General features: G+C 43.0%; 1 protein-coding gene across 5 annotated transcripts in view; it reads right to left on the bottom strand.

The window, feature by feature from the left end:
- Nucleotides 1–8,964: 8,964 nt before the first annotated feature.
- Nucleotides 8,965–12,558, bottom strand: part of LOC118151201 (aspartoacylase-like) — a 29,552-nt gene continuing 25,958 nt past the window's right edge. For all 5 annotated transcript variants that reach the window (XR_013529280.1, XR_013529284.1, XR_013529283.1 and 2 more), the window contains one exon: nucleotides 8,965–9,103. The gene's annotated coding sequence lies outside the window, so the exon portion shown is untranslated. The remainder of the gene's footprint in view (nucleotides 9,104–12,558) is intronic.

The raw sequence follows: 12,558 nt of genomic DNA, 5'->3' as shown, positions 1-12,558 counted from the left end.
GCCTATCAGCCTAATTCGGAGGTATATGCAATTCTTCATTCCTCTGAGTTATTTTGTAAGGATGGCAGTTCTCAACTTGAATGCCAAGTCTTCACTGCTTGTCTTGGTGGGCTGTGGAGCTCGCAACCACTTTATTAATAAGTGAAATACTGTATTTGGTGAATTATTTACTTAATTCAGATGATTCCTAGAATAACTTCCTTCACTGGGCTGTATCTTGTTGACTGGCAACAAAACAGGGACTGCATGTGACTCGAATCCCAGCTCATACAGGCGTTAGTCCAAAGTTTAGAAATGTGCCATCCATGGGCATATGTTGGGTGGACTGATAGAAAACGGATAGAATATATTTCTGGAAACGAGCTGCCGAGGTCAATAGGTTTGACCATTTTTATGGTTCTTGATACTGTGAAAAATTGCTTCCCCAAAGCGTTTCATCAATTTGTGCAGCCTTTGAGATTGTATGTTCTGCTGTTTAAAAAGCTCTGTTCATCATGTTGGTGATTGTTTTGTAGGTTTGGTGAGTGTCATATCCCAGTTTAATAGGTAGGGATATCAAGACTTGGAGACAGACAGAATGACATGCAAAGTTCATCACACTTTTTCCCGGCTGGAGGATTCAGGTTCTCTGAGGTTTAGTTAGTCCAGTAGCAAGAGCTACCATTTTTCTTGCTGTACCAGCAATAACAGCAAAGTTCTGCAGAAAGGAAGTGATTCAGTCCAACTCTAAAAATGTATCTCACCTATATGTGTGAAGATTTAGAACCAGTTCAACAAAAAAGGAATATGAAGTATGTGCAATGATGGATGATGCAAATATCAGCGAGACAATTTCTTCCATTTAAGGCGGCAGTAGGAGGGAGAAGGAAATGAGTGTTTATAAAGCGCCATGCTCTTTCCATACATTGTCTCATTTACTTTGTATAGCAACCTGATTACTGCCCAGCTGTCCTGTTTCTTTCATCCGTTTCGTTTTATTTTTTAAAATCATCATATTTTGTTATTTCAGACCCATCACACTTCTTAAACCTGAGGCCTCACCACTTCCGTATCAATAGCTTGGAAGCCGTAAGTTGGAATCACCTTCAGCTTCTAACCACCAAACCTGTGGATGAATTTATTTTAGCCCACATTCCTAAGCTTCAGATGCCTCCCTCCCTCCCTCCTTCCCTTCTTTTGTCTTTCTCTCTCTCTTTTCCCTCCCCCTTTCCTTCTTCATTCCTTACTTCATTCCTTCCTTCTTTCTTCTCTCTCTCGTTCATTCTCCTTCCTTCCTTCCTTTTCTATCTTTCCCTCTTTTTTTCTTTTTTATTTTCTTTTTTTGAGACGGTCTTGCTCTGTTGCCCAGGCTGGAGTGCAATGGCATGATCTCAGCTCACTGCAACCTCCACCTTCCTGCTTCAAGCAATTCTCCTGCCTCAGCTTCCCAAGTAGCTGGGACTGCAGGCGCCTGCCACCACACCCGGCTAATTTTTGCATTTTTATTTTTATTTTATTTTTTAAATTAAAATAATCACAGTTGCTGAAATGAAGAAGTTGAGCAATGGAAATTATTAAAGTAGAATGGAATCTTACAAATGTTAGTGTAAGAATTACAAGGTATTATCATTTTCTCAATAATTTGATTAAGATCAAATTATTGAGGACTATCAAAGGTTGATAGTCTACAAAAGAGTTTGTAATTTTAAGCAGGAAACAAAAACATTATCAATTTATTTTTACACTTTATTTATTTGAGATGGATTTTCTCTTTTGTTGCCCTGGCTGGAGTAAAATGGTGTGACCTTGGCTCACTGTAAAATCTGCCTCCTGGGTTCAAGTGATTCTCCTGCCTCTGCCTCATGAGTGGCTGGGATTACCAGGCACCCACCACCATGCCTGGCTATTTTTTGTTATTTGTTTTGTTTTGTTTTTAGTAGAGACAAAGTTTCACCATGTTGGCCACGCTGATCTCAAACTCCTGACCTCAGATAATCCACCTACCTCAGCCTCCCAAAGTGCTGGAATTGTAGGTGTGAGCCACGATGCCTGGCCTACTTTTTACACTTTAAATGGGTGAATTTTATGATATATGAAGTATATATCAATAAAGGTGTTTATTAGAACCTACACATAATCTCCCTGTTGTTCTGATTTTTCTTTTTCTTTTTTCTTTTTATTTTTAGAAGAAAAGAAAGAAAAAACAGGAGTAAAGGAGAGGAAGAAGGAGAAAAAAAAGAGGGAGACAGAATCGGAATGTTGCTTTATTCTAAAAGTGGGTATTAATAATGGCTGATCAATATTTTGTGTATTTAAAGTGGAGAATGTATATTTTGTTTATTTAAAATGGAGAGCTCTATAAATATTTATCAAGTTTATTTGTTCCAGATCTGAGTTCAAGTCCTGGTTGTCCTCATCAATTTTCTGTCTTGTTGAGTCTAAGTCTCTTTATGGGTCTTATGTATCTGGGTGTTAGGATCATTAGCTCTTATTGTTGCATTGATCCTTTTACCACTATATCTTTGTTGCTTTGAAATCTATTCTATCAGATGCGAGAGTTGCATTTTTAGTAGAGATGGGGTTTCACCATGTTGGTCAGGCTGGTCTCGAACTCCTGAGCTCAGGTGATTCACCTGCTTCGGCTTCCCAAAGTGCTGGGAATTACAGGTGTGAGCCACTGCACTCAGCCGCCTGAGTCATGTTTAAGACTAAGCATCATTTAGCCAACAGAAGTGCGGAGACCAGGAAGGGTTTCAATAAGCAGGGAAAATGTGGGCAAACACCAACAGGTAGTAGGGAGCTTCATGTATCTGAGGACTGGAGAAGCCTTATGTGGCCAAATTGCTGGGAGCAAGGGATCAAGGGACATGAAATAAGCCTGGAGGGATGGGCAGAGGCCAGGGCATGGAGGAGTCATACAACCACAGTGAGGTTTTGAGATCTCATAACAAGGGTAAGATGCGACAAAAGGATTTTAAACAGGGCAATTGTTGAGTGTGAACATTTCCTTTTTTTTTTTTTTTCATGGGTTTGCAGGTTTCAGTGGGTGTTTTTTGGGACATAGTAACAGTCTGAGGGTGTAGAACGAAGTGTTTCACTTGGGAGCGATGGGGACAATCCTCAGGAAGTGACTGGGAAGGAAGAAGAGAAGAAGGCAGGGGCGTTGGTGGGACACGAAGATGTTTCGGTAGAGAAGGGACGTTTGAGCATGCTCAGTTATTCAGCTGACTCTGTTGGTCACTGATTAGACTGTAGACATTGAAAAACACACTGCAAAAGCCCTCAAGATGGGGTAGGGGAGGGGAAGAGTGGCAACTAAGGCAGGGAGAGGAATCCCAGGAAGGTGCTGTCTATGGAATGAAAGTGAGTTGCATTTTAGAGGAGAAACAGGCATCGTTAGCTAGAGTGAAGCCTGAGGCTGGTGGGAGATGGAGGAGAGTGGGAGGGGATTCTAGGTGGGGGAGTCGTCTACGTGAAGGTGGACGCGGCCTGATGGGAGATAAGTGTAGAGAGGCATGGGGGGTGGGGGAGAGGGCAGTCATGAATGGCCTTTCGTGCCAGGAATTTGAACTTGAATGATTTATTAGGTACATACTCTGTGCTAGGCACAGAGCTAAGTGCTTCCAGGTCTTAGCCCACTTAATCCTCACGGTACCCTATGAAAGGGGCACTATTATTATGATCATTCCCATTTTATAAATGAGAGAACATGCAAATGCAGATGGTCAGAATCACACTGATGCACTCCAGCCCGGGTGACAGAGAAAGACTCCATCTCAAACAAAATAAAACAAAACAAAACAAAACTCAGAGTGGCTAAAACCACACAGCAATATGTTATAGATTAAAAACACACACACATCTAATGAGAAATGCTAAAGACTTGTAAAAGGGAAACATTAGACTTGCTAGAAATAACCAACCCTAAAACTGACTAAAATCACAGTAGTTTAAATTGTACTTTGTAAATTTTACAAATAACTGAAGTTTGATGGGGGAACAGAGTATTCTTGCCAAAATTTACATTTGGACAATGCTGACCTAGAAAAGTTGGACTCAGAAATAAAACACAATGGAACATTCACAGTGGGAGAAGGAAGCTTGCTAAAACTTAGGTACAAAAGCTGATAAAACACAGTTTTACTACAGAATCTGGAAAGAAGAGAGTTACTCCAATGCAAACAATTTTAGTAAAGTACAATTACAGAAAGAATGCTGAAAAATTTAGAAATGATATGTGCTTTCTAGAACACCGAATATGGAGTAAAATCGGCTTAGTGGGGTTTACTTAGGAATGAAAATGTCTAAGCATATAATATTTATTATTTATTTATTCCAGATAATGTTAGTATTTTCAGTAAATACATTTGAAACTATGATTATGGATTCCTTGGAGTACAGATCGTGGAATAAAAACATGCTTTACTGGCTGCTGTAGCCTAAGAGGACAGAGGGGAAGGCCCTGAAGGGGCTGGGGAGGGTGGGGCAGTGTCCAGTAGAAGGTCCTTTGCAGAGAAGGATCATGGGAGGCAGGGGATTTGGGCATTTAGGACACTGCAGGATTTCTTGAAAGACTGAATTTGCAAACCAGAGCTGTGAGTCACATTTCTCTGAGTGTCCACCGCCCTGTTACTGACTTTCACCATCTCTGCTGGCAACATCTGGAACCCAAAGACCTCCTCACACCTTGCCTGGGAATAAGGGCAGGCACATTCTTTCAAAATGAGAAGTAACAGCTGTGAAGAATATGCCTCTTCCAAATTTTCCATGTTGGGAAGAAACATTAGCTCCTCAGGTATGTGGGGTATCAGGAGGAGGCTCCCTGCTCCATGTGGTCAGTGCAGAGCTAATGCATGAGCCACGGTAGTGATGCTGTGTGGATTATTGTCTGTTTGTGGACAGAGGACCATTCAGCTCCTTGATATATTCATAATGTCATCTTTACCATGAAGCCCTTTTTTCTCTTTCATTTCATCTACGAAACAGCATTTAAAAGTCTCCTCTGGGCTGGGCAAGGTGGTTCATGCCTGTAATTCAAGAACTTTGGGAAGCTGAGGCGGGTGGATCATGAGGTCAGGAGATCAAGACCATCCTGCCCAATATGATGAAACCCCATCTCTACTAAAATACACACCAAAAAAATGAGCCAGGCGTGGTGGCCAGTGCCTTTAGTCCCAGCTGCTTGGGAAGCTGAGGTGGAGGAATTACTTGAACCCGGGAGGCAGAGGTTGCAGTGAGCCGAGATTGCACCACTGCACTCCAGCATGGGTGACAGAGCGAGACTCCGTCTCAAAACAAAACAAAACAAACAAACAAAAACAACCCAGAAAAGTTTCTTCTGGATTTCTAAGGAATGCTGAAGTTTATAGACTGGATACTTAGCATATTACCATTAACTCAAATATAAAAATGGAAAAAATAGCAAGCCTGCACAACTAATTTCTACTGGCACTTACACATTACAGGCACACACTTTGGCCGTGGCTCCAGATCATCGCAATAAAACAAATATAACAGATGAGTCACACACATTTTTTTTGGTTTTTTGGTACATGCAAAAGTTGTGCTCACACTGTATGTAGTGTATTAAGTAATAGCATTATGTCTAAAAGATGTACATACCTTCACTAAAAATGCTTTATTGCCAGAAAAAAAAAGCCGATGATCATTTGATCTTTCAGCAATTCATGATCTTTTTGCTGGTGGAGGTCCTTGCCTTGATGATGGCTGCTGCCTGATCAGTGTGGTGGGTACTGAGGGTTTGGGTGGCTGGGGCAATTTCTTAAAATAAAACACCAATTAACTTTGCTGCATTGATTGACTCTCCCTTTCATCAAAAAGCTCTCTGTAGCATGGGATGCTGTTTGATAGCATTTTACTCACAGTAGAACTCATTTTTTTTCTTTTTCTTTTTTTTCCTTCTTTTGAGATGGAGTCTTGCTCTGTTGCCCAGGCTGGAGTGCACTGGTGCAATCTCGGCTCATTGCAACTTTTGCCTCCCGGGTTCAAATGATCCTCCTGCCTCAGCCTCCTGAGTAGCTGGAACTACAGGCATGTGCCACCACACCTGGCTAATATTTTTGTATTATCAGTAGAGATGGGGTTTCACCATGTTGACCAGACTGGTCTCGAACTCCCGACCTCAGGTGATCTGCCTGCCTCAGCCTCCCAAAGTGCTGGGATTACAGGCATGAGGCAGCCAAACTCATTTTAAAGTAGGAGTAAATCCTCTGAAACCCTGCTATGTTTATGTAACATTCTAAGTCGTTTGTCATTTCAACAATGTTCACAGCTTCTGCAACAAGAGTAGATTCCATCTCAGGAAACCCCTTTCTTTGCTCATTTATAAGAAGCAAATCCTATTCATTCAAGCTTGATCATGAGATTATGGCAATTCAGTTCCATCTTCAGGCTCCACTTCTAATTTTCTAGCTATCACATCTGCACGACTTCCTTCACTGAAGTCTCAAACTCCTCAAAGTCATCCATGAGAGTTGGAGTCAATTTTTTTTAACTCGTGTTAATGTTGATACCTTGATCTCCTTCCAGAGATCCTGAATGTTCTTAGTGGCATCAAGAAAGCTGAATCATTTCCAGAAGGCTTTCTATTAACTTTGCCCAGATCTATCAGAGGAATCACTATCCAAGGCAGCTATGGCCTTATGAAATGTGTTCTTCTTTCTTTCTTTCATTTTGTTCTCCCCTCCCCCAGCCTGAAGTGTATTTTTGAAATAGTTAAGATTTGAATGTCAGAATGGCTCCTTGATCCTTGGCTGCAGCATGGATATTTGTTAGCGAGCATGAAAACAACGCTAATCTCTGCATATCTCCCACAGAGCTCTTGGGTAACCTGGTATATTTTCAATGAGCAGTAATATTTTGAAAGGAATCTTTTTCTCCCCCAAGCAGTAGATCTCAACAGTGGGCTTAAAATATACAGTAAACCATGCTGTAAACAGATGTGCCGTCATCGAGGCTTTGCTGTTGCATTTGTAGAGCTCAGGCAGAGCAGATTTAACATCAACTTCAGAGTCCTGGGATTTTTGACATGGTTAATGAGCATTGGCTTTAACTGAAAGTTACCAGCTATATTAGCTCTTGACAAGAGAGTCAGCCTGTCCTTTGATGCGTTGAAGCCAGTCATTCAATTCTCCTCTCTATCTAGGAATGTTCTAGATGGCATCTTCTTCCAATAGAAGGCAGTTTCAATTACACTGAAAGTCTGTTGTCTAGTAAAAATTCTACTCTAGTGAATACACAAATGATAAGAAAGCAAAACAGCCTTATTGCTGATATGGAGACTGTTAGTGATCTGGATAGAAGATCACATTAGCCGCAACACTTCCTTAAGCCAACGCACGTTCCAGAGCAAGGCCCTAACTCTCTTCAATTCTGTGAGGGCTGAGAGAGGTGTGGAAGCTGCATCAATGATTTTAGCCACACCTTCTGGATAACCTGTCGCAGCTTCCACATCAGCAACTCACTGCCTCACTTTCCACTTGCAGGGTTTGGAGCCAGCTTCTTTCCTTAAACCTTATGAACCAGCGTCTGCCAGCTTCCTGCAGCTTCCACACCTCTCTCAGCCCTCACAGAATTGAAGAGAGTTAGGGCCTTGCTCTGGAACGTGCGTTGGCTTATGGAAGTGTTGCGGCTAATGTGATCTTCTATCCAGATCACTAACAGTCTCCATATCAGCAATAAGGCTGTTTTGCTTTCTTATCATTTGTGTATTCACCAGAGTAGAATTTTAAAATTTTCTTCAAGAGCTTTTCCTTTGAATCCACAGATTGGCTAACTGGGGCAAGAGGCCTAGCTTTCAGCCTGTCTCAGCTTCTGACAGGCCTTCCTCACTAAGCTTAATTTTTAGAAGTATGACTCCTTCTTTCACTTGAACACATAGAGGCTATTGTAGAATTATTAATTATTGTGTCTCAAGGAATAAGGAGGCTGGAGGAGAGGGAGAGAGACAAGGTAATGGCCGGTCAGTAGAGCAGTTAGAACACACACAACATTCACTAAGTTCACAGTCTCATATCGACATGATTCATGGTGCCCACAAACACTTAGCAATAGTAACAGCAAAGGCCACTGATCACAGATGACCATAGCAGATATAATAAATAATAAAAAAGGTTCAGGCCAGGTGTGGTGGCTCATGCCTGTAATCCCAGCACTTTGGGAGGCCAAGGTGGGCAGATCATGAGGTCAGAAGGTCGAGACCATTCTGGCCAACATAGTGAAACCATATCTCTACTAAAAATACAAAATTAGCTGGGTGTGGTGGTACATGCCTATAATCCCAGCTAGTCGGGGGGTTGAGGCAAGAGAATAGTTTGAACCAGGGAAGTTTATGTTGCAGTGAGCCAAGATTGCACCACTACACACCAGCCTGGCAACAGAGCTAGACTCTGTCTCAAGGGAAAAAGAAGTTTGAAGTATTATCAAAGTGTGACATAGAGACAAGTGAGCAGAGACAAGAAGTGAGCAGATGCTGTTGGGAAAACGCCACTGTTAGACTTTCTAGACACAGGGTTGCCACAAATCTTCAATTCACAAAAAAAAATACAGTAACCATGAAGTGCAATAAAGCAAAGCAGCATAAAACCAGTAACTTTATATATACCTCTATTTCCATCTTATATTCTGAATACAAGGCTGTTTATTGAGAATGTCAAACTACCAAAGTAGTATGTATAATAAACTATACAGAAATAGAAAACACTTCTTTGAATAAGCTACATACTTAAAGTATGGTATCTTTAAGACATATGAATTAATTTAATACATTTGCTTGGATGCCTACTGGGTAAGGCACTGTGCTAGGAGCTCTGTGTGCAGTTGAGTAGGCACAGCCCTGCTCTTGAGGAGCTTACAAACTAGCAGAATGTGTAAGACACATGTACACGATGAGAGCTAGAAGTGATTTCTAATGTAAAGAGCAGTGAATGCTCTCTGCATGGAGTGTGAGTTTAGTTGTCTTTGCAAAGGCTTCTTTCCTTTCATAATATGCGGCCTCATTCACAAACACGGGGCACACGGTACAGTGTCCACCCAGCGGGATCATCTTTCCGTCAAGAGTTAAAAACACGGGATCCCCAGGGTGCAATGGTTTCCGGTCTTGATCCTCTCAGGAAACAATCAAAATGAATACATTATATTTGGCTTTTCTCCTTTAAAAATCTATGTCAGACTCTAGACAACTAACACATTACAGTATTCTACTCTTTTAAAAGAGACCCTTGAGAGAGACATCGAGATTCAGGCAAGTGGTCTGACTACGCTGAAATTGGGGAATGAATTTTGGCAGTACTTTTAAGAGTTCCTGCAGGGTGTGGTGGCTCATTCCTGTAATCCCAGAACTTTGGGAGGCTGGATCACAAGGTCAGGAGTTCAAGACCAGCCTGGCCAAGATAGTGAAACCCTGTCTGTATTAAAAATACAAAATTAGCCAGGCATGGTGGCAGGTGCCTGTAATCACAGCTACTCGGGAGACTGAGGCCTAGAATTGCTTGAACCTGAGAGGTAGAGGCTGCAGTGAGCCAAGATCGTGTGACTGCACTTTAGCCTGGGTGACAGAGGGAGACTCTGTTTCGAAAAAAAAAAAAAGCTCCCTTTAAAATTTTCATAATTGACATATGTAATTATTGTTTGCTTCAGACAGGTGCAGTGGCTCACATCTGTAATCCCAGCACTTGTGGAGGCCGAGGTGGGTGAATTGCTTGAGCCCAGGAGTTCAAGAGCAGCGGGGGCAACATAGAGATCCTGTCTCTAAAAAACATACAAAAAATTAGCTGGGTATGGTGCTGCATGCCTGTAGTCCCAGACGCTCAGGAGGCTGAGGTGGGAGGACTGCTTGAGCCCCCAGAGGTCGAGGCTGCAATGAGCTGTGTACACACCACTGCATTCCAGCCTGGGTGACAGAGCGAGACCCTGTCTCTAAAAAAATAAAAAATAGTTTGCTTCAATACCAGGTTTACCGTGAATGTAGCCAAAGGGATTGACAACATTAAAAGGCAGAACTAAGTGCACGTCTGTAAGTGCACATTCCACCTCTTGCCAGCTCAAGTTAAAGTCTGTTCAGCAAAATTTAGGAAATAGCCACTAAGAATCTTCTGCGTTCAGGACATTCTCTGCTGGGAAACATAAAAGTGAGCCATGTTGAACCTGCATGCAAGAAGTTTCTATTCTGATGGGGGGATTGGTGGGAGAAGGTAGTGCTGGGCTGGAGAAAGTCTGAGACAGGTGGGAGGACTCCAAATGTGCTCCTACACCGGGGTAACAACTGAGTTTCCTGAAGGGTCCTACACCGGGGACTTGGAGCTCTGAGACCTCAAGCACCAAGGCTGTCACACCACAGGAACCCTGGAATGGTCCTTCTCAAACTTTGATGTGCTTGTGAATCATCTGGGGATTTTGTTTCTTTTTTGAAATGGAATCTCACTCTGTCTTTCAGGCTGGAGTGCAGTGGTACAGTGTGATCTCGGCTCACTGTAGCCTCCACCTCCTGGGTTCAAACAATTCTCCTGCCTCAGCCTCCTGAGTAGCTAGGATTACAGGCACACACTACCACACCCGGCTAGTTTTTTTATTTTTAGTAGAAATGGGGTTTCACCATGTTGGCCAGGTCAGTCTCAAATGCCTGACCTCAGGTGATCCACCCACCTCAGCCTCCCAAAATGCTGGGATTACAGGCATGAGCCACTGCACCCAGCCTGGGATTTTACTAAGATGAAGATTCTGGTTCCATAGGTTGGGGGCGGGGGCCTGAGATTCTGCATTTCTAACATTTCCCAGCAGCATCCACATCACCTAGGAGCCTATTAGAAAAGTGGGATTTCATTACATGCAGCAGACCTGACACATCCAAATCTTCACATTAACGAGTCCCCACTCATTCACCTGCACAACATGAATGTTGAGAACTGCCATATCACAGAGACTTTTTCCATCCTGGTAGCACATCATTATCACTTGGGATGCCAAATACAAATATACAGGTAGAGAGGCAGGCCCATTGCAGATAAATCAGAGTCTCAGAGTACGGCCCAGGCATCATTATTTTTAAATTTTACTTAAAAATTTACATACAGTTAAATCCACTCATTTTTCTGTACAGTTCTGTGAGTTTTGACACACAGAACCTACAATCATGCAATCAGGATACATTTTTTTTTTTTTGAGATGGAGTCTCACTCTGTGGCCCAGGCTGGAGCACAGTGGCACGATCCGGCTCACTGCAACCTCTGCCTCCCAGGTTCAAGTAATTCTGCCTCAGCCTCCAGAGTAGTTGAGATTACAGGCACCCACCACCACGCCTGGCTAATTTTTTGTATTTTTAGTAGAGATGTGGTTTCACCGTGTTAGCAAGGATGATCTTGAACTCCTGGCTTCATGATCCACCTGCCTCAGCCTCCCAAAGTGCTGGAATTACAGGCGTGAGCCACTACACCTGGCTGGATAAATACTTCTTTTACCCCCTCCTCGAATCCCTCATGCTACCCATTTATAGTTGACTGTTTTCTGTGTTTGTTGTTTTTAAGCCCCAGATGATTTACGGGGTGGCTTGGCTGAGAACCACTTTTCTGAACCGGTGGTTTTCAGGCAGCGACTTGCCCCAGAATCACTAAAGGAATGTCTTCAGCACACAAAGGACTAGACCTACCTGCAGAGATTCTGATGTGCTGAGCTACATGAAAACCACCTGGTGAACTCATCTGATTCCCTGTCTACACTCAGGAATTAAATCAGAACCTCTGGGAATGGGATGCAGGAATCTGCATTTTAAAAAGCTCTGCAGGTCATTCTCATGTGGCTTGAGTTTGAGAAGCACTACTTGGCTAGTTTGTGGTGGGTTCCAGGCTTTGGGAGGGCATCCCCTCCGTGATTCCAAGGAGCATCCTTACTAAGAACTACCGCTGTTAGGACAAAATCTAGACTCACAGTCTGGTCCCAGACTGTGTGTTTTCCAGGCTCTGCCATCGTCCACTCACTCCTACTCTCCATGGACCCAGGTATTCTTGCTGCTGTGCCTCAAGCACTCCAAGTTTGTCCCAGCCTCGAGGCCTTTCACTTGCCTTCTGCATAGCTGGCTTCTCATCTTCTGGGTTTTAACTTCAGTGTCACCATCGCTGAGATGGCACTTTGTGACCACTCCATCGAATTGGAACCCTTTGTTACCCTCTGCTGTATCATTCTGCTTATTTCTTGTGTAGCACTTATTACAGTTTGAAATGATTTGGTTTATGTATTGTTTATGTATTCGTGGTGAGTTCTCCTCACCCATTAGCATGGATGTTACATCAGGAAACTTCCCTATCTTTTTTTCTGTTGCACAGGCTGGAGTACAATCGTGCAATCTTGGCTCACTGCAACCTCTACCTCCTAGGTTCAAGCAATTCTCCTGCCTCAGCCTCCTGAGTAGCTGGGATTACAGGTGCCCACCACCACACCCAGCCAATTTTTTGTATCTTTGGTAGATAGAGGGTTTCACCATGTTAGCCAGGCTGGTCTCGAACTCCTGATCTCGTTATCTGCCCACCTTGGCCTCCCAAAGTGCTGGGATTACAAGTGTGAGCCACT

This window comes from Callithrix jacchus, chromosome 18 (assembly GCF_049354715.1).
Source record: "Callithrix jacchus isolate 240 chromosome 18, calJac240_pri, whole genome shotgun sequence".
NCBI classification, from domain to species: Eukaryota; Metazoa; Chordata; class Mammalia; order Primates; family Cebidae; genus Callithrix; species Callithrix jacchus.
Note: the sequence above shows the minus strand (reverse complement) of the source record. Positions and strands in the feature narration are given on the sequence as shown.